General features: G+C 33.1%; 1 long non-coding RNA gene across 1 annotated transcript in view; it reads left to right on the top strand.

Annotated features, from left to right (window-relative positions):
• LOC132012815 (uncharacterized) overlaps positions 1 to 24,694 on the top strand; it is a 91,144-nt gene that overhangs the window by 10,294 nt on the left and 56,156 nt on the right. Inside the window, exon 2 of the long non-coding RNA XR_009402772.1 lies at positions 19,865 to 19,990. This is a non-coding gene — a long non-coding RNA (uncharacterized LOC132012815). The remainder of the gene's footprint in view (positions 1 to 19,864; positions 19,991 to 24,694) is intronic.

The raw sequence follows: 24,694 nt of genomic DNA, 5'->3' as shown, positions 1-24,694 counted from the left end.
AAAATAAAAACATAAAATATTAAAATTTAAGCATCAGGGAGGAGTGTTTAATATCTTATTACTTCAAAAGAAACCACTCTGACTTCCTGTAGTCAATGCATAATGACAATAGAATAATATTTTTGTTTTGAATAGAAGCAACTAAGGTCTCATCTGATTACCACAAAAACAGATTTTTTTTGTCTAATAAGGAATCAGAAAATAACGAGTTTTAATGTCTCCTGAAAACATTTTTTGAGTTATATACTCAAAATGGATTATAATTTATGAATCATGAAATTGCAGAAGAGAAAAAAAATCTGATGGTGAATATTAAAATCAGTTAAGTTTATATGTAATTACAAAAATCAATGCAAATATTGAAATTAATTCTTAAAATTAAAAGTTTGAAATACTATATAAATTACTATAATCTGGTTTAAATTCCAGATTGAAATAAACTATAATTTTTATCAGATGATCATATTCATGATTTAATACTTAAAACCACAGCTATAAGCCAAATACATGTTATTGTTAAGATACAACTAAGAAAAAGTTCTAATTACAAATATGGCAGATGTAGCTGAAAAATCAGGAAAGTTGGTACGTGAAAGGAACCTGTTTATGATTGCTTTCTATCAACCATAAAAAGGAGTAATCAGAAGTAATCAGTAACTAGTTGTTAAACAATGGCAAAATCTCAGTCTGTTTTGATGCATGGCCAGAAGTAACAATAGAGTCAATAGCCAGGGGTGGGCAACTTTTCTCTGTGGAACAGTATGTGAGGAATGATCAAATTCATAGCTGCTTTAGGGGGGGGGGGGTGATGGAATGAAATGGATTGAATCCCACAAAGCATGAGGAAGATTCTCCCATAACCTTGCAACACACTAATCCTGATGACATTGGAAAATAATTGTATTCCCCTTTGGGGAAGCTGACAGAGCATGGCCTTTCTCAATTATACATAGAGTCCATAGACAAGGAACTCATTATTCTGTAATTTCCAGCACATATACATGTTAAATTCTAGTCAGAGGGGAAAGAAAGATCGCCTTTCTCACTTCCTGCTGAACTACAACTACCTAGAAAAATCCAGTAGCTTGAATTGATCACCATTTTATGTGATGATAGTTTTCAGTATGATTGAATACATAGACATGTAGTCAAAGAAAGGTTATTTATTATTTAGAACAGGAGCTCTCTATTGAGCAATGGATCATCTGGTGGAATTAAAGAAATATCAGTGCCAGGACCCACACCCAGAGATTCTAATTTAATTGCTCATAGCATAGCAAATCTGTGAATTGTTAAAAACCCTTCGCTTGATTCCAATAAACAATTAATGCTGCAAACTGCACTGGTTTAAAGTGACAGAAAGATACTAAGCAAATTATGAAACTGTATCATATGAAGGTAAATTTCATGGAAAAATAAACAGCACCCATATTTAATGATTTTCAATGCTTTTTGAGATGTTACTCATATGAAATGTATGGAATACAGGATCAAGTTCTTTGAAAAAAAAGATATTTTGAAATTAAAAATACAATTAAGAAAATAAGGAATAGAATGGACACTATTTAAAATGGGGATTGTGGTCTTGAAAAATCCCATAACGTCACAAAGCCAAAGTGGAAACTACGGAATACTAGACACTGATGTTAGATTAGCAGATCAAATTCTTAGATGGCACTGATCCCATTTGAGTAAAAAAGAGAAAAAAATATCAAAGAAATATTAACATACTAAATTCTAAATTTTCTGTTGATTTCAAGATAACTATAGCAGCAATAACCTTTTATACCTCCAGATTTATGTCATGTGATTAGAATATACATTTCCAAATAGCTTTTTTAAAAGTATAAAATTGGGATTACTTTGCTTTTCATGACTAATCAGATATTCTCTGACAAATCATTGTGTCTAGAAAAATAATACAAGCTGAGTATCTTCCACTGGATTACATGATCATGCGTTGTGCTGTTTTACCAAAGTAGATATAGTATCGGTATGAGAAATCGGTGGCGCCTAAAAGCAAAACCATGGTACAATAAATTTTCATCGTTGAGAACCCAAAGTTGTTAATGGAGATGTTATGTAACAGACAGCATGGTATTAAAATATACAGAGAAAAAGAACATAAGCAATTTTTGTAGATATGGATAGAAACGGCCTATGGAAACCATATTTGTCTCCTGAAATTGTGGTGGGTTGTGGGAAAGAGTCATATTAGTCTGTGCCCCAAAGGAGGGTATTCAAATTAGTTAAGGGAAGGTTGAAAAATGCAGAGGGAACTGGTTGCTAGGATGACTGTGAAGAGGACAAGAATGAACTGTGCATCCCTGTGAACATGAAAGATATTTAGAGAGACATACTGTCACCTTGTTGCTGGAAATAACTATCTTAGGATGGACATTGAAAGTTGGCTCATCTAACAAAACTGGATGGACCCGGTATCCAGGCTCATTTCATCTACCAAATTTCAGCTAATTATACCTGCAGAGAACCTATTTCCAAAGAAGAATCACATTTTCAGTTTCTGGGTGGATGTGGATTTTGAGAGGGTCGATATTTAACCCACAACAGTAATGGGTTGTTAAAAACTTTAAAACTGGTATCTTCTCTGACAACAACAAAAAAACATTTTTTTAAATTTTTAAAATTTTAATATTTTAAAGTTTTAATACTTACATTCAGAACATGTCATAAGTAAAAATCTTTTTATGTTTTGGGTATTTTAGTAAACATTTATTTAGGTGATATTGCAAAAATAAGTAGATATTGCAAAAATGAGTAGAAGAATCTAAATGTTTTGCAGAAATGAGTAGAAGAATCTAATTTTTTTTTTTTACTATAAAGACAGGAGTCCATGAATAGTTGAGTTATATTTTTGAAATATAACTTACCTCTAAAATATCGAATGATTTTCTTTTTCTTGTCAATGCTTGTAAATTCTAAGTTTAGCAACACTTGAAATAAAAATGATATAAAAGGTTATTTTCATCTCAATATGTATCTCCTGAAGATTAAAATTACTGATTAAATCATATATATTTATAATAAATTAATCAAAGTCAATATAACCAGTTGAGTTCACATATTTTCAAAACACAGCATTACTAATTAGCAAATTAATGTGAAATGCATTGTCGCTTAAACTTTAAACTATCCCATTGCATTGATTCTCAAATTTAGATGCCTGTTTGTATAATTTACATTTTGTCCTTAAAATATAGGAGCACACTATATATGATTAGACTGAATGGACTGTAAATCTCCAAATGTATAAAGTTTTGGGGAGTGCCTGGGTGGCTCAGTTGATTAAGCATCTGCCTTTAGCTCAGGTCATGATCCCAGGTTCCTGGGACTGAGCCCCATGTCCGGCTCCCTAGTCAATGATGAGCTTGTTTTTCCCTCTCTTCCCCACTGGTGTGCTCTGTTACTATCCTTGTCTCTCTCTCAAATAAATAAATAAAAATTGTTAAAAAATAAAAGCAAAAATGAACTTTTGGGATGCCATCAATATAAAAAGCTTTTGTGCAGTGAAGGAAACAGTCAACAAAACTAAGGGGCAACACATGGAATGGGAGAAGATATTTGCAAATGACAAGCCTGGTATCCAAGATCTATAAAGAACTTCTCAAACTCAACACCAAAAACAAGTAATCCAGTCAATAAATGGGCAGAAGATATGAGCACACACTTCTCCAAAGAAGACATATAAGTGGCTAACAGACACATGAAAAATTGTTCAACATCACTAGCCATCAGGGAAATACAAATCAAAACTGTAATGAGGTGTCACCTTATACCAGTGAGAATGGCAAAAACTAACAAGACAAGAAACAACAATTGTTGGTGAGGATGTGGAGAAAGGGGAACCCTCTTATACTGTTGGTGGGAATGCAACTGGCTGTAGCCACTCTAGAAAACAGTATGGAGTTTCCTCAGGACATTAAAAATAGAACTACCGTACAACCCAGCAGTTGCACTACTAGGTATTTACCCCAAAGATATAGATGTAGTGAAAAGAAGGGGCACCTGCACCCCAGTGTTCACAGCAACAATGTCCACAATAGCCAAACTGTGGAAGAGTCGAGATGTCCTTCAACAGATGAATTGATACAAAAGATGTGGTTCACATATACAGTGTAATAAGTATTCTGTTGTTTTAGGATGGAGTGTTCTGTATAGATCCGTGAGGTCCATCTAGTTCAATGTGTCATTCAAAGCTCTTGTTTCTTTATGATTTTCTGCTTAGATGATCTATTACTGAGAGTGGCATGTTAGGATTCCCTACAATTAATGTATTCTTGTCAATATGACTCTTTATTTTGATTAACATTTGGCTTATGTGGTTGGGTGCTCTCATATTAGGGGCATAAATATTTATAATTGTTAGATCTTCTTGGTGGATAGACACTTTAAGAATGATGTAGCATCCTTCTGTATCTCTGACTACAGTCTTTAGCTTAAAATCTAATTTGTCTGTTATGAGACTCGATACCCCAGCTTTCTTTTGAGGCCCGTTGGCATGAAAGATAATTCTCCATTCCTTCATTTTCAATCTGGATGAATCTTTAGGTTCCAAATGTTTCTCTTGAACACAGCATATGGATGGGTCCTGTCATTTTATCCAATCTGCAACCCCTTTGCCATTTTATGGGAGCATTTAGGCTGTTCATGTTGAGAGTGATTATTGAAAGATATATTTTTATTGACATCCTGTTGGTTGTGAAGTCATTATTTCTATAGATTGTCTCTGTAAATTTCTGTTCTGTGTCACTCTTGGGTTCTTTCTTCTTTTATAGAACCTGCCTTAATATTTTGTGTAGTATCGGCTTGGTGATAACATACTCTTTTAAACCTTGCTGGTCTTGGAAGCTCTTTATCTCTCCATCCATTTTGAATGTCAACCTTGCTGGATTAAGGATTCTTGGCTACATGTTCATCTCATTAATGCCTTGAATATGTCTTTCCAGCTCTTTCGGGCTTGCCAGGTTTCTGTGGACAGGTCTGATGTTATATTGATGGACCTTCCTCTGTACATAAGGAATCTCTTCCTCCTAACTGCCTCTAAGACCTGTCTGAAATTTGTGATTTTTCACAATTTCACAATCACTGATTTGTGATTTTCACAATTAAGTGTCTGGAATTCTTTCTAGACTTGTTGATCTTGGGGGGTATCCTTTCTGCCTCTAGGACAGGAACAGTTGTTCTATTCCCCAGATTAGGGGAATTTTCATCGAGTATTTGTTCAGCTATATCTTCTAGTCTTCTCACTTTCTCCACCCCCTCAGGGATCCCAATAATTCTGATGTTAGAACATTTCATGGTGTCATTTATTTTCCTAATTCTGTTTTCATGGCTTCTAAACTGTTTGTTCCAAGTGTCCTCCTAATCCTTCTTTTCTATCACTTTGTGTTCTAGATCACTAATCCAGTCTTGGTTATTCTAGCTGTTAGAGAATTTAGATTGGATTGGATCTCCTTAATAGCATTTTTTAGTACTGCCAGGTAAGCCCTCACTTCTGCCCTCAAAGATTCTATGTTGTCACAAATGGTCTTCTCTAACCTAGCCATTGCCTGGATAATTATTACCCTGGATTTCCTTTCTGACATACTGTTTATGTCCATATCCACTAATTCTGTGGTAAAGGGCACAGTCTCTGAATTATTCCTCTGTTGGGCATTCCTCCTCCTAGTCATTTTGATGAAAGGTGGTTGAGGGGATGTGTAGCTGAATATATCAACCACGATCCAGGCAAGGTGTGCCCGCAGTAGTGACTCTGGCAGAAACCACCGCTGAAGGGGAACTAGGGTAGGAAAATCTGAAGTGTCGTTGCTGAGTTCCTAGAGGCTCAGCCCAAACAACTCTGAGAGTTAAAAACTTTTGGGGAGGAACACCAGCTTGAGCATCCAGGCTGTCTCCCTGGCTGACAAGATGAACTGTGCCACGGAGGAGCGGGATAGTGCCAAATGCTGCGCTCGATCCCGGGGATGTCAAGAGCAATACCGGCAGTTAATTTCCGTTTATTCTGTTATGTACACCCATGCACGGCCTCACCAATACTACCAAAGTTTGGTTTGCTTTTACTGACCAAACTAGTGACCTCCAAAAATTTTATTATTCATGTACAAGTAAAATAAAGTGTTAGCACACATTTGTAGTATAAATGCATTTATACATGAATTACATGTGATTATCTACTAAGATAAAGGCATTATAAGACATTCAAATACTTATTTAATACATTCAAAAGAGAACATGTAATGGGATACACACACAGAAACACACACACACACACAAACACAAGAAAAGTTTTATTATCCTATCCTGCCATTTAGAGCACGGCATTCAATATATGTACCTCATTGCTCACTGTTAGAGTGATGTTTATAATTACTGGTGAGGTTGCTTTTCTGCACTGCATATAGCTGTTAAGTTTCAAAAGTTATGAACAAATCATATAAAGATGTGAACAATCGGTTCCTGGAAAACATAGGCCAAGAAAGAAAGTGAAGTAAAGACCTCTCATGTGTCAATCATATAATTGTGGGCTCACATCATTTAATCCTTACAAATTTCTATCAAGATACTGTATTTATTCATATTTTACAGATAAAAAAAAGAAACTTAGAAATTTTCCCAAAGAAATAGAAGAGTTATAAAGCTAGGTTCTTGATGATAAAGCCTACTACCTTAACCTTCACTGTTTGAAACGTCAGGTAAATGAAGCCTTCATCCCATATGGAAAAAATGTTCCTACATGGGCTGCTGAGGATATTTTCCAAATGGCCATCTACATATGTGCCTCTTCCTGATGTTCCTCCACAGCTCTGCTGTTGGATACTTTGTACTTTGAATAAGAGAAGGGGATACATGATTAACCCAGGTTAAACTCTTAAGACAATGCTATGTTCATTTATGTGTACTTGGATGACTTTAACTGTCATCTCTTTCTGGGTGATGAAATGCTGGTCCCTTCATAGTGTTTTCCAATCTCCCTTAGGCAAGAGAGAGCTGTCTCAGAAAGAGGTGAATTAAAATTGATAGTTCGATGTTGGCATTCGTCAGCCTTCCCTTTCTGGGGCACAAATTGACTGATTTACTAGGATCAGATCACAGCTGTTTAATTGAAGTAATAATCACTTGTTGGGAATTAACAAATGTTCAAATTGTACGAACACTTAAATGAGTGCTATTCCTCATTTTTCTCCAAAATAATTTTCCAGGAAAAAAATACCCCCAAAACTCAATTGTTAATTTTCTTTAAATAAAAATGGATTATGTATAGGGGCACCTGGGTGGCTCAGTGGGTTAAAGCCTCTGCCTTTGGCTTGGGTCATTGTCCTGGGGTCCTGGGATCGAGCCCTGTGTTAGACGTTTTGCTCAGTGGGGAGCCTGCTTCCTCCTCTCTCTCTCTCTCTCTCTGCCTGCCTCTCTGCCTACTTGTGATCTCTGTCAAATAGATTTAAAAAAAAATCTTTTAAAAAATGGATTATGTATATTTTTAGAAAGTTTTAAATTAATGAAAGATAAAGATTAATCTAGGATATCAGTCTTTAACAACTTCCAATCATCAATTTGGGTATTTTTCTTCCTACTTGAAAATTTTTTTTCTTAAAAACAATATTAAGTCCTTTATAAAGGAAATATATTCAGTTTATCATATGACTTCCTCAAAGCCATGTTCCAAATTGGACAGCAGAGGAAAAACATTTTTAGGAAGCCTAAAAGTGTAAGCCAAATATTTATTTTCAGCCAATCTGACTTTCAAGGATCAGGCTTTTAGAAAAACTATTTTAAACATGCAAGATCTACAGAAATAATTTCCTTATCAATCTTTTCTTAGAACATATTAGGGAACAAACTTTATCAAATAAAGATTGCCTAGTAAAAATATGGCAAATGCTGATGATTATTTGATAATGATTGATTATTAGCCTATAAGAGTAAAAAATGTAGATTCTATATGCACTGGTAAAGTGTAATAACCTAATATTAAAAAAGTGAAGAGAAATTACTTTTTAATATTAATAGATGGAGGTCAAAGTAAAGCAAAAAGTAGTACAAATATATTAAAAAAGACAAAGGAAAGAAAACAAGGCAACCAAACTACGTACCCTATATTCAAATTAAAAAAGAGCAAGTGAACAAAACTATAATAACCAGTTATCCTGCTAATGGCATACATTTGTAATAACGTAACCATATTGAATATCTATTCACCGTCTAATCCCAAAGAGCCTTTGTAAATTATAAACTACATGATATGGAAGATAAACAAAAAACGAATTAATATCAATAGATTTTGGATTTCATTCGCATTCTAAAGCGGATCAGTGAATAGCCATCAAAGAGACAGATAGAAAGTTTACAGAACATGAAAATTATGGTTACTCTTTAGAAAGATAGGCTTGGATGTCAGTAATCCACTCGTGAAAATTTTAATGCTAACTGAAATCCTAATTCCCACTATTCTTGATATAAATGAATAATTTATTAATTTATCCTCAAAATTATCTTTTGATTCTTTTTCTAAAATTTTTTATTGCATATTTCATTAACTGACCTATTTATACTAAGATTGTACATTTTCATTATAGTAGTTTTAAGAAATGCCATAATGGGAGTTCCTGGATGACTCAGTCAGTTAAGCCTCTGACTTTTGGTTTCTGCTCAGGTCCTGGTCCCAGGGTAATGAAATGCAGCCCCTTGTCTGGTCTGTGCTCAGCAGGGAGTCTGCTTGAGATTCTCTTCTCCCTTTCCCTCTGCTCCTCCCCTGGCTTCCATATATGTGCATACTGTCTCTCTCTCAAATAAGTAAATATTCATTAAAAAAAAAAAAAGAAAAAAGAAAGAAAGAAAAGCCATAATTGTATTTCAATTCTCCCTTTGAAACAAAGTTTGCTTAATAGAATTGATTGTTTTTAAGTCCCCATTAGAAGGGTTTACTCTATTCCTGTTATTTTTAAGGTGGGATGAACAATATTAATAAACTTTCTGTGATTTTTTTCCCTCCTATGTCAGGGAAGCCAGCAGTGCTGACCTCATCAGATCTTTTGAACAATTTTATGGGATTTACTAGCCAGGACTTAATGGAGAGACTATTTAGTTAGAAGAGTTTTAGTAGTTTATGCCTAATCTTCAAAGGGCTTTTTGTAAATAAACTTAAACTGTATGGATTTGTAGATTTGGCTGGCTGGAAAATGAAGATTAGTCATGTAGCTCTTTACCTACATGAATAACAAAGTATAAACTCTAAGAAAGCTTACATGTTTTACAAGTTTGTGTTCCCCCCAAAATTTCTATGTTGAACTACTAATCCCAGTGTGATGGTTTTTGGAGGTGAGGCATTTGGAAAATAAAAGTCATGAGGATGGCAACCTCATGAGTCAAACAAATGATTATCCCTATGAAAAGAGGTTAAGGTAGCTAGCTCTCTTTCCACAATATGAGGATAGAATGAGAAGGCTTCCCTCTGGAACCGGAAAGAGAGCTCCCGTGGAACCCAGCAATGATCTTGGATTTTTGGCATCCTGAGCTATAAGAAATAAATCTCTTTTGTTTAAAAGCTACCTAGTCTATTGCTTTGTAGCATACTAGACTGACAAAGATAAGGACCAAATTCAATCTTTTTCTCTGAGTTAACATATTTATTATACAATATAGAGGTTTTTAATATTTGAACTTCATAGAGTATTTACTGTATCTATTTTCAATACTTATAAGTGAAAATTGTTAAGCTTTTTAATTAAAATTGTTGGAAAAAATAGAATAGTATGTTGATGTTTTAAAACTTGCAAATATTGTGGGACACCTGGGTGCCTCAGTGGGTTAAGCCTCTGCCTTCGGGTCCGGTCGTGATCTCAGGGTCTTGGGATCGAGTCCCACATCAGGCTCTCTGCTCAGCGGGGAGCCTGCTCCCCCCATCCTGCCTCCCTCTCTGCCCACTTGTGCTCTCTCTCTGTGAAGTGAATAAATAAAAAATTCTTTAAAAATTTTCAAATATTGATCACCAAGGGAATGCATATTTTGGATGTTGTTAAAGGAGACATCAGAGCATTATAGCATACCACTATGTTCTAACAAACATGAGAGTTTGGTGAAAGAGAGCTGTATTGTGTTATACTTCCTAAAATGAACATTTGTGAAACACACATTTATTTAAATATCTATGTTTATCTATCTATCATCTATCATCTATCTATCATCTATCTATCATCTGTCTGTGTGTGTTTGTGTGACTACTTCATTTTGTTTATATTTTAGGTAAATAACTGGAAGATTTATATTGATGTAAAATAAATTTTAATTTTATTAAATTAATAATTTAATTATTCTTAAAACTACTATAATGAAAATGTACAATCTTAGTATAAATAGGTCAATTAAATCCAAAATCTAAGGGAACACATAGTTTTAAATAACTAGAAAAATGAAAATGAAAGTACAAAATAAGTACATACATGAAATATGTAATAAAAAAAAGTTTAGAAAAAGAACCAAAAGATAATTTTGAGGTACATATAAGACAGGAAATGATAACCTTAAAATATAACTTAGTAATTTAAAAAACAAAACAGATGTAGATGTAATGAATATGCAACATAGAAAAACCATTAGTTCTCCTAAGGGGGTGGGAAGGAGAAATTTACAAAACAAACAATGAAAGGGGGGAAAGCTATGAAAATAGAAGGTATTTTGAATAAAATAAAAGAGATTCTTCATACAAGTCTAGAAACAAAACAAAACAGAATATAGGTTAAGTGGGGACACCTGAGTAGCTCAGTTGGCTAAGCATTAGACTCAATTTAGGCTCACTTCATGATTTCAGGGTCCTGAGATCAAGCCCCACATCGGGCTCTGTGCTCACCTGGGAGTCTGCCTGAGATTCTCTCTCTCTCCTGCTTTCCTCCCCTTGGATCTCTCTCTCTCTCTCTCTTTCTCCCTCTCTAAAATGAATAAATCTTTAACAAAAAGGAATATAGATTAAATGGATATTTTCTAGCAAAATGCAATTTATCAAACCAGACCCCAGTAGAAATAGAAAGTTTAAACCTACCAATTGTGTAGAAGACATAGAAAAAGTTTTAAGAAACTGGGCTTTGAAAATTTTGTAGGAATCATCTATCAAATCTTCAAATACCATGTAATTCTATTGCCACTTAGCCTATACCAATGTATAAAAAAAAATAAGAAAACTAACCACTTTTTATGTAGAGTACACCATTAATACTAAGATTTAAGAAAGAATATTTAGGGCGTCTGGGTGGCTCAGTGGGTTAAGCCGCTGCCTTCAGCTCAGGTCATGATCCCAGTGTCCTTGGATCGAGTCCCACATGGGGCTCCTTGCTCAGCAGGGAGCCTGCTTCTCTCTCTGCCTCTCCCTGCCACGTCGCCTGCTTATGCACTCTTTCTCTCTCTCTGACAAATAATTAAATAAAATCTTAAAAAATAAATAAAATAAAATAAAATCTTAAAAAAAAAGAAATAAAAAAAGAAAGACTATTTGAATGAAAACTTTAAAAAAAGAAAGAATAAGAAATAAAAGTACAGTTAAATCTAACTTATAAATAATAATTCATAACTTAAAGTAAAAAAAATCACAATTATCTTTGTAGATGATAAAAAGACTGTTAACTAAATTTAAAACATATTTTTGATAAAATTATGTAATGACTTTTATAACATGATAAACCACCTATACTCCAAATCAATACCCAGAACTATAAAACAAAACAAAACATTAAAGAATCCCTGTTAATGTCAAGAATAAGGTGAGAATGTCCATTCTCACCCCAAAGACCAGGATTGAGAAAAAAAAAACAAAACTTATATCTTCTCTATCATTCAACATGGGCTTATTTCTAGGTTTTCTTTTTCTTTTCTTTTTTTGTTTCTTTTCTCTTTCTTTTTTCTTCTTTTTGCTTTTCTTCTCCTTTTTTTTCCCCTAGCACATTCTTATATTTACCTTTAGTTTATCAATCATACTATTACAGTAGTACAAAACATAGTTAATATATGATAATTCAGCATATTAATGTTAAGTTTATCAGCTCAGTTAACAAAACGGATCTTGCAGAGAGCAGAACATCTCATGTGCTGACCCCAATAATGATGACAGTACGAACAGCTCACATGATTATGGACATTTCCTTACCAGTTGCCAAGTGCTTTATATATTGCAATTATTCCTCCCAACATTCCTGTTAATATTATGTGGCTTTTATCACAATATTACATTATTATCATATTGTTATAGAAGAGTACATTGAAGCTTTGAGAAATAATTTGCCAAAAGTCACACAGCATCTTAATATTGGCTAATAATTTTTGAATATTTACTGTTGACCTAACACCATTCTAAGCACTAAGTGTATTTTTTAATTGTTATGAAAACATTTATTTAAATTCAGTTAATTAACATATAATGTATTATTAGTTACAGAGGTAGAGGCCAGTGATTCATCAGTGGTTATGTAATACCCAGTGCTCATTATATCGCATCCTCTCCTTAGTGTCTCGTACCCAGGTACCGCATCCCCTACCCTCCTCCCCTCCAGCAACCCTCAGTTTGTTTCCAATGATTAAGTCTCTTATGGTTTTTATCCATCTCTGATTTCATCTTGTTTTATTTTTTCTCTCTTCCCCGATGATTCTCTGTATTGTTTCTTAAATTCCATATATGAGTGAGATCATAAAATTATCTTTCTCTGATTGACTTATTTCACTTAGCATAATACCTTCTACTTCCATCCACATTGTTAAATAGCAAGATTCCTTTTCTTTCTTTCTTTCTTTCTTTCTTTCTTTCTTTCTTTCTTTCTTTCTTTCTTTCTTCTTTTCATCACTGAGCCATATCTATCTATCATCTCTCTCTATATATACAGATATATATATATATACAGATAGATATCGATATTTATATTTATATTTATATCGATATCTATCTATCTTTCTCTATATATATGTATCACATCTTTTTTATCCATTCATCTATAAATGGACATCTGGGCTTTTTCCATAGTTTGGCTTCTGTGGACATTGTTGTTATAAACATTGGGGTGCAGGTGCCCCTTTGAATCACTACATTTGTATCTTTGGGGTAAATATCTAGTAGGGCAATTGCTGGGACATAGAGTAACTCTATTTTCAAGTTTTTGAGCAACCTCCATGCTATTTGCCAGATTGGCTACACCAGTTTGCATTCCCACCAATAGTGTAAGAGTGTTCCCCTTTGAATCCTCGCCAGCATCTGTCAATTCCTGACTTGTTAATTTTAACTATTCTGACTGGTGTGAGATGGTATGTCTTTGTTGTTTTAATTTGTTTTTCCCTGATGCCAAGTGATGTTGAGCATTTTTCTTGTGTCTGTTAGCCATCCGTATGTCTTTGGAAAAGTATCTATTCATGTCTTCTGCCCATTACTTAACTGGTTTGTTTGATTTTTTTAACTGATGATTGGATTTGGTTTGCTAATTTGTTGACAAAATTTTTGCACTCATGTTCTATAGAGATATTGGCCTGTAGTTCTCCTTTTTAAGATTGTCTTTATCTGGTTTTGGCATCAGGTTAATGCTAGCCTCATAATATGAAAGTGGGAGATTGCCTTCCTCTCTTATTTTCTTAAATAGTTTGAGATAGGTATTTACTCTTGTTTAAATTTTTGGTAAATTCACTATGAAACCAGCTGCCCCTGGACTTTAGTTTGTTAGTTTTTTTTATTGCTGATTTAATTTCACTGCTAGTGACTGGTCTGTTCAAATTTCTTTTCTTCCTGATTCAGTTTTGGAAGCTTCTATGTTTCTAAGAATTTATTGACTTGTTCTAGATTGTAGAATTTCTTGGTACATAATTTTTCATAATATTCATTTGTAATCTTTTGTATTTCTGTGATGTCAGTTATTTCTCTCCTTTTTTATTTTTTAAAAGATTTTATTTTTTAAGTAATCTATACACTGAACATAAGCTTGAACTTACAACCACAAGACCAAGAGTCACATGCTTTACCACCAAGATACCCCCAGTTTTATCCATCTTCTCTATTGTGTTTTGTTTGTTTAGTTTCTATTTTGTTTATTTTTGCTCTAATCTTTATTGTTTTTTTCCCCCTTCTATTTGTTTTCAGTTTTGTTTTTTATTCCTTTTCTAGTGCTTGTATTTGTAAGGTTCTAGAGATATATCAACTTAAATTGTCAAAAAAAGTGTATAGTATTTGTTAAAGTAAAAATTATTCCTCTGTATAATATAGTTGTTTCTGGACTTCAACATCATAACGTGTATAAAATTTCTTGCTGTATTTTAAGATAAATATTTAATAAAACCTTAAATGCTAGAAATATTTAAACAGGAAGTTAAACTACTCCTTCCGGCAGATATGGTATATTGGTCAGCTTGAGCTGTTATAGCAAAACACCACAGACTGGGTTGCTGAAACAACACATATTTTTCTCAGAGTACTGGAAACTGACAAGTTTAAGATCAATGTACCAGCAAAGTACATTTCTTAGGCATTTTTTGTGGCTGGCAGGTGGCTGCAAGCTTGCTATATTTTCCCATGACCTCTATGTGCACATTGGAGAAAGAGCTTTCTGATGTATCTTCTTTTTTTTTTTTTTAATTTTTTATTTTTTATAAACATATATTTTTATCCCCAGGGGTACAGGTCTGATGTATCTTTTTATAAGGACACTAATCCTATGGGATTGGGGACCCACCCATACAAACTCAGTTAAACTTAATTATTTCTTTTTTTTTTTCCTTTAAAGATTTAATTAATTTATTTGAGGAAGAGAGAGAGAATGAGCAGTCGTAGGGGCAGAGAGAGAGAGAGAGAAGCAGACTTCCCACGGAGCAGGAAGCCTGATCCTAGGGCCCTAAGATTATGACCTGAGCTGGAGTCCAAGGTGGATGCTCAATCAGCCAAGCCACCTATATACCCCTAACCTTAATTACTTCTTTAGTTTAAATGCAACCACTCTGGGATTAGGAGTTCCATATATGAATTGGGGGAAGAGGACATAAAATTCTGGTTCATGACATACAGCAGTACTTTATACTATCCTTCCACAAGAAAATATGTTTATCTTATTATGACATTTGATTCTGATAAAAAAATTTAGTCTGGTAAGAGATAGAATTTTATAATGAATGTCAACAGTAAGATTATAATATGTTCTTGGGAATCTGAATTGTAGCCAAATATAATTGGTTCATGAAACTAGTAGCTTATTTTTATCCCAGTATTTTAACATTATATTAGCATTATTATTATACATTATTAACATTATTATTCTCAATATATTAACATTATTATTTTTCCAAATACTAAATCTTGCCAAAGTGCAGTTTTAAGAACTTTATTCTACTTTTTAAAAATTTTTCTGAAATTTTACTTTTCTTCATTGACCCTGTAACTATCAACACTCATCTGAGTATACAACAGCAGAAATAGCCAAAGCCAAACACTTAAATATTAACAAATGAAATTGTAACAAATGAAATTGTAACTGCATTAGTATAGTGCAGACTGAAACTCCATAGAATTCAAATAATATCCCAGGATTAGCTTTGAGATGCTGAATAAAAGATAAATGTGTCCTTATATTTTTTACTAAGTTATTGTACATTTGTTTCATCTGCTGAGAAGCTGAATTTTATGCAGGTTTGTTGAATAAACCCTGAAGTCTTTTAGGTAAGAGCTTTAAGGATTGATATATTTCTATTCCTTACTTGTATCAAAAGTACAATAAAGACACATCGCCATAGTATCGCAGACACACACTGGACAGATAATGGCTACTGGGAATCTGTTTATTTTTACATTGAGTACATAAAAGATTTGTATTCAAGCTGTGGATCATTCATAGTGTATTTTAAAATATATATATAAAATGGCTAGATGTGTCATACTTGATATTGAAAATATATACTTGCCAGCCAGTTATTTATTGGGTATGTTTAGATATTTCTTCCCATAAGATAAAAGAGAATGGTAGTTAAATCATTACTAGTGAAATTTAACAATCTTGGGTATGATTATTTTAGAACTTAGCTAATCTCTCAAAATTATACCAGTATACTATAGTTATAAACATATGGAAGTAGATATAGATTGAACTTAAGATATAAATTTAGGCATAGATACATCTTATATAGACATAGTATTTTATGATTATGTATTCTATTAGTGCATTCTGATTATATTTCTAAATACATACATTATAATAGTGTAACATGTACACATATGAGAGAGGAGAGTTTGCACAGGTTTTATGAGCATTATAGGAATATTAAAAGAGATAATGCTTGTAGAGTTCTTATCCCTGAACTTATAGGTATTAATGATCAACATAGGACAAGTACTCTCAGAAATTTTTTTCAAATGCTTCATTTTATATAAAAATATATGTATTAACAAATTTTAATCTAAACAATGGTGATTGCTTACTTTCTTGGAGATGTAGAAAAAAGGAGTAAATGAATATTACAAAATAACTGGGCATGTCTGCACTGAGGATCAGCATGCAGCACTAGGAGCTCTGCTGTGCCCTTAAGGGCCATCCTGCTTCTGCAGTTACAAATGTTCCTCTGTAGAGATTGTTATAGCCAGAATTGCTATTTGGACAATCTTTATTTTGACCTTCCCATCACCACATTCAAAATGGAGAGCGAATTTAGGCATAACTACATTTGTAAGCAGTCTACACCTGGTCTTATTTTCTTTAAGCAGCAGTGTCACTTTGTATCTATGTCATACCTGGAGATGTATACCCATACCTCTCACTGCCATCCTCTCTTCTTTCCAATAGGAAAAAGAAAAAAATAAAAGCATTTTGAAGCATTATACTATGTATATTCTCAAGCCTAAGAATCACTGCTCAGTCTTTCTTAAATGTACAGGGGTTAACTTGTGAGGTTATGGACAGCCACACAAAATCTTGGGTCTGTGTCACAGCTAAGTAAATATGCCAATAGTTTAGTATTAAAATCCTAATCTCTCTCTCAAATTCCAGTATACAGCCTCAAAGAAATTGTTCTACATTTCTGAAGAAAATTTTGATTGATATTAATATATATTTAATAAAGCTATAAAATTATTTTTCATATGCCTTATTTTAAATACAGCATTAATCCACAATTTTTTATACAAAATTTGGGCCATGGGATTTTAATGAAACGTTGGTGTAATTCATGCACTTTAGGGTAAATTTCTCAAATAATTTTTGGTTTAGGAATTTTTTTGTGTGTATTTCTAATGTACTGTGATCTGATATTTTTGTAAAACAATAAAATTATTAGGCAAAGTGAAGTGAAAAATACAATTCGGTTTTAATTATTAGACAACAGATATATGAGTATATACATATAGACATGTACATATAATTTCACATTATAGAAATATCATTAGAGAAACATAATATAGGTAAATAAAAAACCTAAGCCTTGTTCATAATGTGCACATAAGCACTTAGTAAAAAGTATTGTCATCACACTCATAAATGTCATTTTGCAATTAGAACTAAACAAAATATTATGAGAGAAGTAGAAATTCCCCACGTAAGTACCTACATGTAAACGTTATACAAATATTGAGGATATCTGAATATAAAGTATTGATTGTGACAAATGTGCTTATTGCTTTCTTGTTAACTATCCAATTTACCTTGGATTGGTAACATTAATTATAAGAAATAATATGTATCTATATTCTTTGTAAGTATTGTTCTAATAATATTCATGTAAGATATTTAAAGAATTTCAGCAATCACTGGTTTATTATCCTTTTTCCAAATTAAAAAAAGTACTAATTTTTGTAATGCATCTTTAATCATTTACTGGTAATATATTCCAAAAAATCATTCTGTGAAATTATAGTTAGACAGCTTTAAGGGAGAGAAATAAATAAATATTGGGACCATTACAGTTCTGTATGTTGATCTTCCCTTGAAGAAAATTAAAATTCAATGTGTTTAAGGAGTTCAGTAATAATTATTTTATAAGTGTGGAAGATCAAGAATATTCATGGGGGCACTGTGGTGGCTCAGTATGGAATCAAGTCCCGAGTTGAGCTCTGCATTCAACGTGGCATCTGCTCGTCCTTCTACTACATCTCCTCCCCCTACTTGGGCTCACTCTTTCTCTCTCTCTCTCTATATATATTTATCTCTAAAATAAATAAAGAAAATCTTAAAAAAAAGAATATACACTACTTCACTGATAAACTTTGTTTAATTATGGAACATGACAATATTCTGCAGAAACTCTGTTCTTTACATAGAAGTTTCCCAACAAAATCATCAATGATCAAACAGGATACTCCCATTCAAAGAGAGGGTCTGTGATTTTTCAATGGTAGATAAAAAGAAAAGTTAGAATATTAGAAGAACAGAGTTTCTATAGATGAAAATAATGAATCAGTTGTGTTCCAAGACTTAAGGTGCATCTGTAGATTCAATAAACTGCAAGCAAACACACTTTGTTAGCTATATTTCTTCCATGGATTGGACTCTCATATTGTTAGTTCTTGTATATTTTGGGCATCGGTGTCCTTGGAAAAACAGTTGAGTTTCATATTTTGTCACAGTATTACCAAACATTTCAAGTAAACATTTGGGTACAGCTTTCCACTAATATTTTCACAAGCCAGTAGAGTACTTTGGATGTATGCTACTGTAGCATTTAAAAATTTTATGTATTTATTTGGGAGAAAAAGAGAGAGCATGAGGAGGGGGAGAGGCAGAAGGAGTAGAAGACTCCCCACAGAGCAGGGAGCCTATTGGGATCATGACCTGAGCCAAAGACAGATGTTTAACTGACTGTGCCACCTGGGCACCTCTTACTATAGCATTTAATTCAAAAAGGATTTCAAAGTTTGTTTTTTTTTTAATTGTTTTGAGCTTAATTCTTTATGATTTGTCTCAAAATGCTGCTAAAGTTTGATGTTTTTGCTACTTCATTGGCTAGTCTGTAAGAAGACATATGGTATTGTTTTTAGTACTTCATTTATGGTTACAAACCCAAACAATATATAGGGGAGTCACATTCTGGATAAGAACAGTGCATTTTGATCTTTAAATTTTCAAAATTACTCCCATCATCATCCTCTGGTTTACTACAATATCACCCTCAGAAATGCATGCCTTTCTTTTTTTCTTTTTTTCTTTTGACAATACCAGTGGATTGCAGTTTGCTTTATTAAAGCCAGAATTTAAATTAAATTGTAATTATTTTGCTTACCGGGTTATCTCTAAAAATCTTTGAAAAATTTTAAAATTTTAACTAAATTTACTTAATTTTTTTTCTTTTTTCTTTTTTCTCCCAACTCCAGTGTAGTTAACATCTAGTGCTCTCGAGTGTTGTATTAGTTTCCAGCGCACAATACAGTGCTTCAGCCGGGCCAGATATTACTCTGTGCGCATTAAGATAAATACACTCACTCCTCTTCCCCTTTCACCAGTCCCAACCCCAGTCTCTTCTTTGGTAACCATCTGCTTGTTCTTTACACTTAAAAGTCTGCTTTTTGGGGCGCCTGGGTGGCTCAGTGGGTTAAGCCGTTGCCTTCGGCTCAGGTCATGATCCCAGGGTCCGGGGATCGAGTCCCGCATCGGGCTCTCTGCTCAGCGGGGAGCCTGCTTCCTCCCTCTCTCTCTGCCTGCTTGTGATCTCTGTCTGTCAAATAAATAAATAAATAAATAAATAAATAAATAAATAAATATTAAAAAAAAAAAAGTCTGCTTTTTGGTTTATCTTTCTTTCTTTTTTTCCCCCTTTGTTCATTTGGTTTTTTTTTTTTCTTAAATTTCACATATGAATGAAATCATATGGTATTTTACTTTTTCCGGCTTATTTTGCTTACCCTTGTACTTTCCAGCTCCACCGTGTCATTGCAAATGGCCAGATTTCGTTCTGAATAACATTCCGTTATGGATATACACACCACTTCTACTTGATCCATTCTGTTGATGGGCGCTTGGACTGTTCCCATAACTCAGCTATCGTAAGTAATGCTGCAAGAAACATAAAGGTGCATGTAAATCTTTTCAAATTAATGTTTTCATATTCTCTGGGTAAATATCCAATAGTGTGATTACTGGATCATAGGGTAGTTCTATTTTTAATTTTTGAGGAACCTCTGTACTGTTTTCCACAGTGGCTGCACCAGTTTGCATTCTCATCAGCAGAGCACAAGGATTCCTTTTTCTCTACATCCTCATCAACTCTTGTTGTTTCTTGTGTTTGTTTGTTTGTTTTTTTTTTTTCTGATCTGACAGGTATGAGGGGATATCTCATTATGGTTTTGATTTGCATTTTCCCCAAGGATCAGTGATGTTGAGCATCTTTTCATATGTCTGTTGGCTGTCTGAATATTTTCATTGGAGAAATGTATTTTAATATCTTCTGCCCATTTTTAACAGAATTATTTTTCTTTTTTTGGTGTTGAGTTTTTTAAGTTCTTTATGTCTTTTAGATTCTAGCCCCGTATTGGATAGATCATTTGCAAATATCTTCTCTTATTCAGTTGTCTGTTCTTTGATTTTGTTGATTGTTTCCTTTGCTGCACAGAAGATTTTTATTTTGATGTCCCAATAGATTATTTTTGGTTTTGTTTCCCTTGCCTCAAGAGACATATCTAGGAAGATGTTGTTAAAGCCAATGTCAGAGAAACTGCTGCCTGTGCTCTACTCCAGGATTTATATGGTTTCAAGTCTCAGATTTAGATATTTAATCCATTTTGAATTGGCTTTTGTGTATGGTGTGAGAACGTGGTCTAGTTTCCTTTTGTGTATTACTGTCCTGTTTTTCAGCACCATTATTGAAGAAACTTTTTCCCATTACATATTCTTGCCTCCTTCATCAAAGATTAATTGTCCACATAATTATGGGCTTATTTCTGGGCTTTCTGTTCTGTTCTGTTAATCAGTATGTCTGTTTTTTGTTAGCATCAGGGTTTTTTATGGTTCCATACAAATTTTAGAGTGTTCTAGTTCTGTGAAAATTCTGTTGATATTTTGATAGGGATTTCATTAAAGCTGTGGATTGTTTTGGGTTGTATGGACTTTTTCACAATATTTATCTTTTTTATATATGAAGAATCCATATCTAACATCATACTCAATGGTGAAAAGCAGTTTTCCCCTAAGATCAGGAATAAGACAAGGGAGTTTAATCATTTTAAATCAACATAGTACTAGAAATCCTAGCCATAACAATTAGACTAGAAAAAGAAGGAATAGAAGGCATCCAAATTGTTAAGAAAGAAAGAAAGTTTCACTATTTGCAAATGACATTATACTATATAGAGACTCCTAAAGATTACATCAAAAAACTTCTAGAACTGATAAGTGAATTCAGGAAGGTCACAGGATACAAAATCAATGTACAGAAATATGTTACATTTCTATGCACTATTAATGAAGTGGCAGAAAAAGAAATTAAGAAAACAATTGTATTTACAATCAAGCTGAAAAAAATACCAAAGAGCTGAAATACTTGTACCCTGAACTATAAAACATTGATAAAATAAATTAAAGACAACAAAATGGAAAGATATTCCACATCGTGGATTCTAAACAAATATTATACCTTAATTTTCATCAATAAATAAAGTTTCTGAAGTTAGAATGATTATAAAATGACCATTTTATCACTTTTCACATACTTTTGGGATACAAGTAATGGACTATCCTCAAAGTAACCAATGTTGTAATGTAAAATTAAATTACTGCTTTGAATTAGTATGCTGGTTGTCCCCCATTTTACTCCCCATCCATATTCAAAACCTGACCTTGTCTGTGCATCAGTCAATGTCCTGGCAATGCCAAATTGCTGTCAATTTATAACATTTACTTTCTTTTTTTTTTTTTTTTTTTTTTTTTATAACATTTACTTTCAATGTCTAGGGTTATATTGTCATGAAGAAGTTAAAAAAAAAAGTTAATTAATCAGCACCAATCCCCAGGTTGATTGATTGATTGGTTATTTATTTTATTTATTTATTTTAGTACTGTTTTAGAAGATTCTGGGATAATTTCCTGGCAACACCCAGGAAAGTCTTCAAGGAGAATCTTGGATGATATCCTGACAATGTCATATTGCTATAGAAATTTCAGTACACTTATTCTTACTTTTTGTACTTATTTTGTCATAGATATTAAAGCAGTTTATAAAAGAGTGCCAGTACACAGTTATATTTTAGTAGTTCTAGAAAATCTTTGATTAATTTTAACTTTTAAGCCTTAATTCCTTAATACTATATGCTCAATGAAATATTGTGTACCCTTTATCTTTCTTTTTTTCCCTTTTCTTTATATTCTGTATGAATGTATCTTGCAAGTTTAGATCTATGATCCACTTTAAATTAATTTTTGAATATGGTATGAGATAAAATCAAGGTTATTTTTTTCCTATGGTTATCTAGTTATTCCAGAAAACCTTTGGAAAAAGTTTCCTTCCTCTATTAGATGCTTTTGACATCATTATCCAAATATCAAAGGCCTTATAAATGTGGGTTTATTTCTAGTCCTTCTTTATACTTGTATAAAGTATATAAAGTATACTTTATACTCTGACATGACTATGTCAGAGTCATGCTATCTTGATTATTATAGTTTTATTATAGTCCTTAAAATAAGACAATATAAGCAGCACGGTATTCTTCTTCATTTTTGAGATTGTTCTAGATATTAAAATATTTTCATTTTCATATAATCATTTAAGGAATACATTGAGCTCTAGTCATTTGGTGAAGAATTAACATTTTAACAATATTGAATATTTCAGAACACAAACATGAGGTATCTCTCTGGTAATACAGGTATTCTCACATTTTCATAGTAATACACCTCAGGTAAATGTTTAGTGTTGAGCTCTTGTCAGAATTTTTCTACTTATTTGTAAGCATAGCTTTATGGATGCTTTAAAATGTAAATCAAAAGTCAGGCACCCCTTTTTGGACACTTAACCAACTGAGTCACCCCTTTTGGGTGCCTGGGTGGCTCAGTAGGTTAAGTATCCGACTTTTGGTTTTGGCTCAGGCATGAACTCGGTATGTTGAGACGGAGTCCACCTCTGGCTCCACACACAGCACAGAGTTTGCTTCAGATTCTCTCCCTCTGCCCCTCCCCCACTGCAACCCCACTCGTGCTCTCTTTCTCTCTCCCTTTCTCTAAAATAAATAAATAAATCTTAAAAACCTGTTTTGTTTATTCATTAAAGCATATGTGTCATCTTGAGACTCATTGTCTCTTTGAGAATTGAAACATGTAAAGAAATTTTTGTGGGACTACTTCTGGATTTTATCAGGGATATCTGAAGAGTTTTATTGGGGAGACTATGGATTTGTTATGCACTATTTTTTGGAGTGTTGATTATTTATTTTTAAATAGACAATTAATTTGACTCAAACTGCAAATTCTGTGCCTTAGTGGGTAGCTAAAATCTCAGTTAACTTTTTGCATCTTTAGCTGGATTCTGTCCCACACACGCATGGGTTGATGATGATCAAAGTTTTGGGCAGAATTTAAATACAAAATATAAGCCTCCTTTTCTTAGTATCACCTCTCTGTCCATCAGGTATGATGCCCAACTCTGTGCACTACTTCTTCAGAGCAGGGAGAATTCAGATTTTCTATTGAAATTTTAATTTCCTTATGTATTACTAACTTGGCCTTCCTTCAAGAAGTGTTTTTTTCTGTTCTAATTAATAATTCTCAAAAAAATTTATGCTCCTCCATATCTTTTTTAATTTTTATTTTATTTTATTTTTTAAAGATTTTATTTATTTATTTGACAGAGAGAGATCACAAGCAGGCAGAGAGACAGGTAGAGAGAGAGGAGGAAGCAGGCTCCCTGCTGAGCAGAGAGCCCAATGTGGGGCTGGATCCCAGGACCCTGGGATCATGACCTGAGCCGAAGGCAGAGGCTTTAACCCACTGAGCCACCCAGGCGCCCCAATGCTCCTCCATATCTTTCTCCTATTTTTGTTCATTCTCCAATGACTTCAAGTGTTTTATTGTTGTTGTTTGTTTTTCTTTAAAAATAATACTGTGCAGAATTTGGAGTTGTTAGCTAAGTAAAGGTAATATCAATAAAAAACGTACTTAGACATGCTGAAAATTAACAGTTAGATTAAAATCAACCTAAAAGTTAATGTGACAAAAACAATTACTCATATACTTAATTTTGTGGTAATATATAGGAAGGTCTTGAAGATTTTTTGAATACTTTTAATATTTTCCCCTCTATTAAATTAGTAGAACAGATACTGAGAAAACAAAAATTAGTTGTAGAAAGAACAAATACAATTTTATATATAATAAAATTTAATTTTTCAGGTTTTATCTTGTGAGATACTTGCATATAAAATCTACACCTATCCTCAGTTTATAATCTTTTGGAGAATACAAATTAATTTTCCCCCTCATCTATGGTGCTTTTAGTTGCCACAGAATTTAATGTTAATGACAATTTGTTTTCAAAGTATGTGTAACCCAGTTTTTAGTTCAGTTTTTGTTTTTTCTGTAAATTCTGCAAAAACAGTTAGGAAATTCAGTCAATTATTTTTATTGGAAATAATGTGACTCAGAGCTCCATTGACAGATAAGAAAAATGGGGAATGCAAATGATGATGAACATCTTTAATTTTTTTTTTCAAAATATCTCCTATTAGGGTAGAATTTATTAGACATTTGGAAGTAATTAA

The sequence above is a fragment of the Mustela nigripes genome, chromosome 3 (genome assembly GCF_022355385.1).
Source record: "Mustela nigripes isolate SB6536 chromosome 3, MUSNIG.SB6536, whole genome shotgun sequence".
NCBI lineage: Eukaryota > Metazoa > Chordata > Mammalia > Carnivora > Mustelidae > Mustela > Mustela nigripes.
The sequence above is the reverse complement of the archived record's forward strand: the minus strand, read 5'-3'. Positions and strand labels throughout refer to the sequence as shown.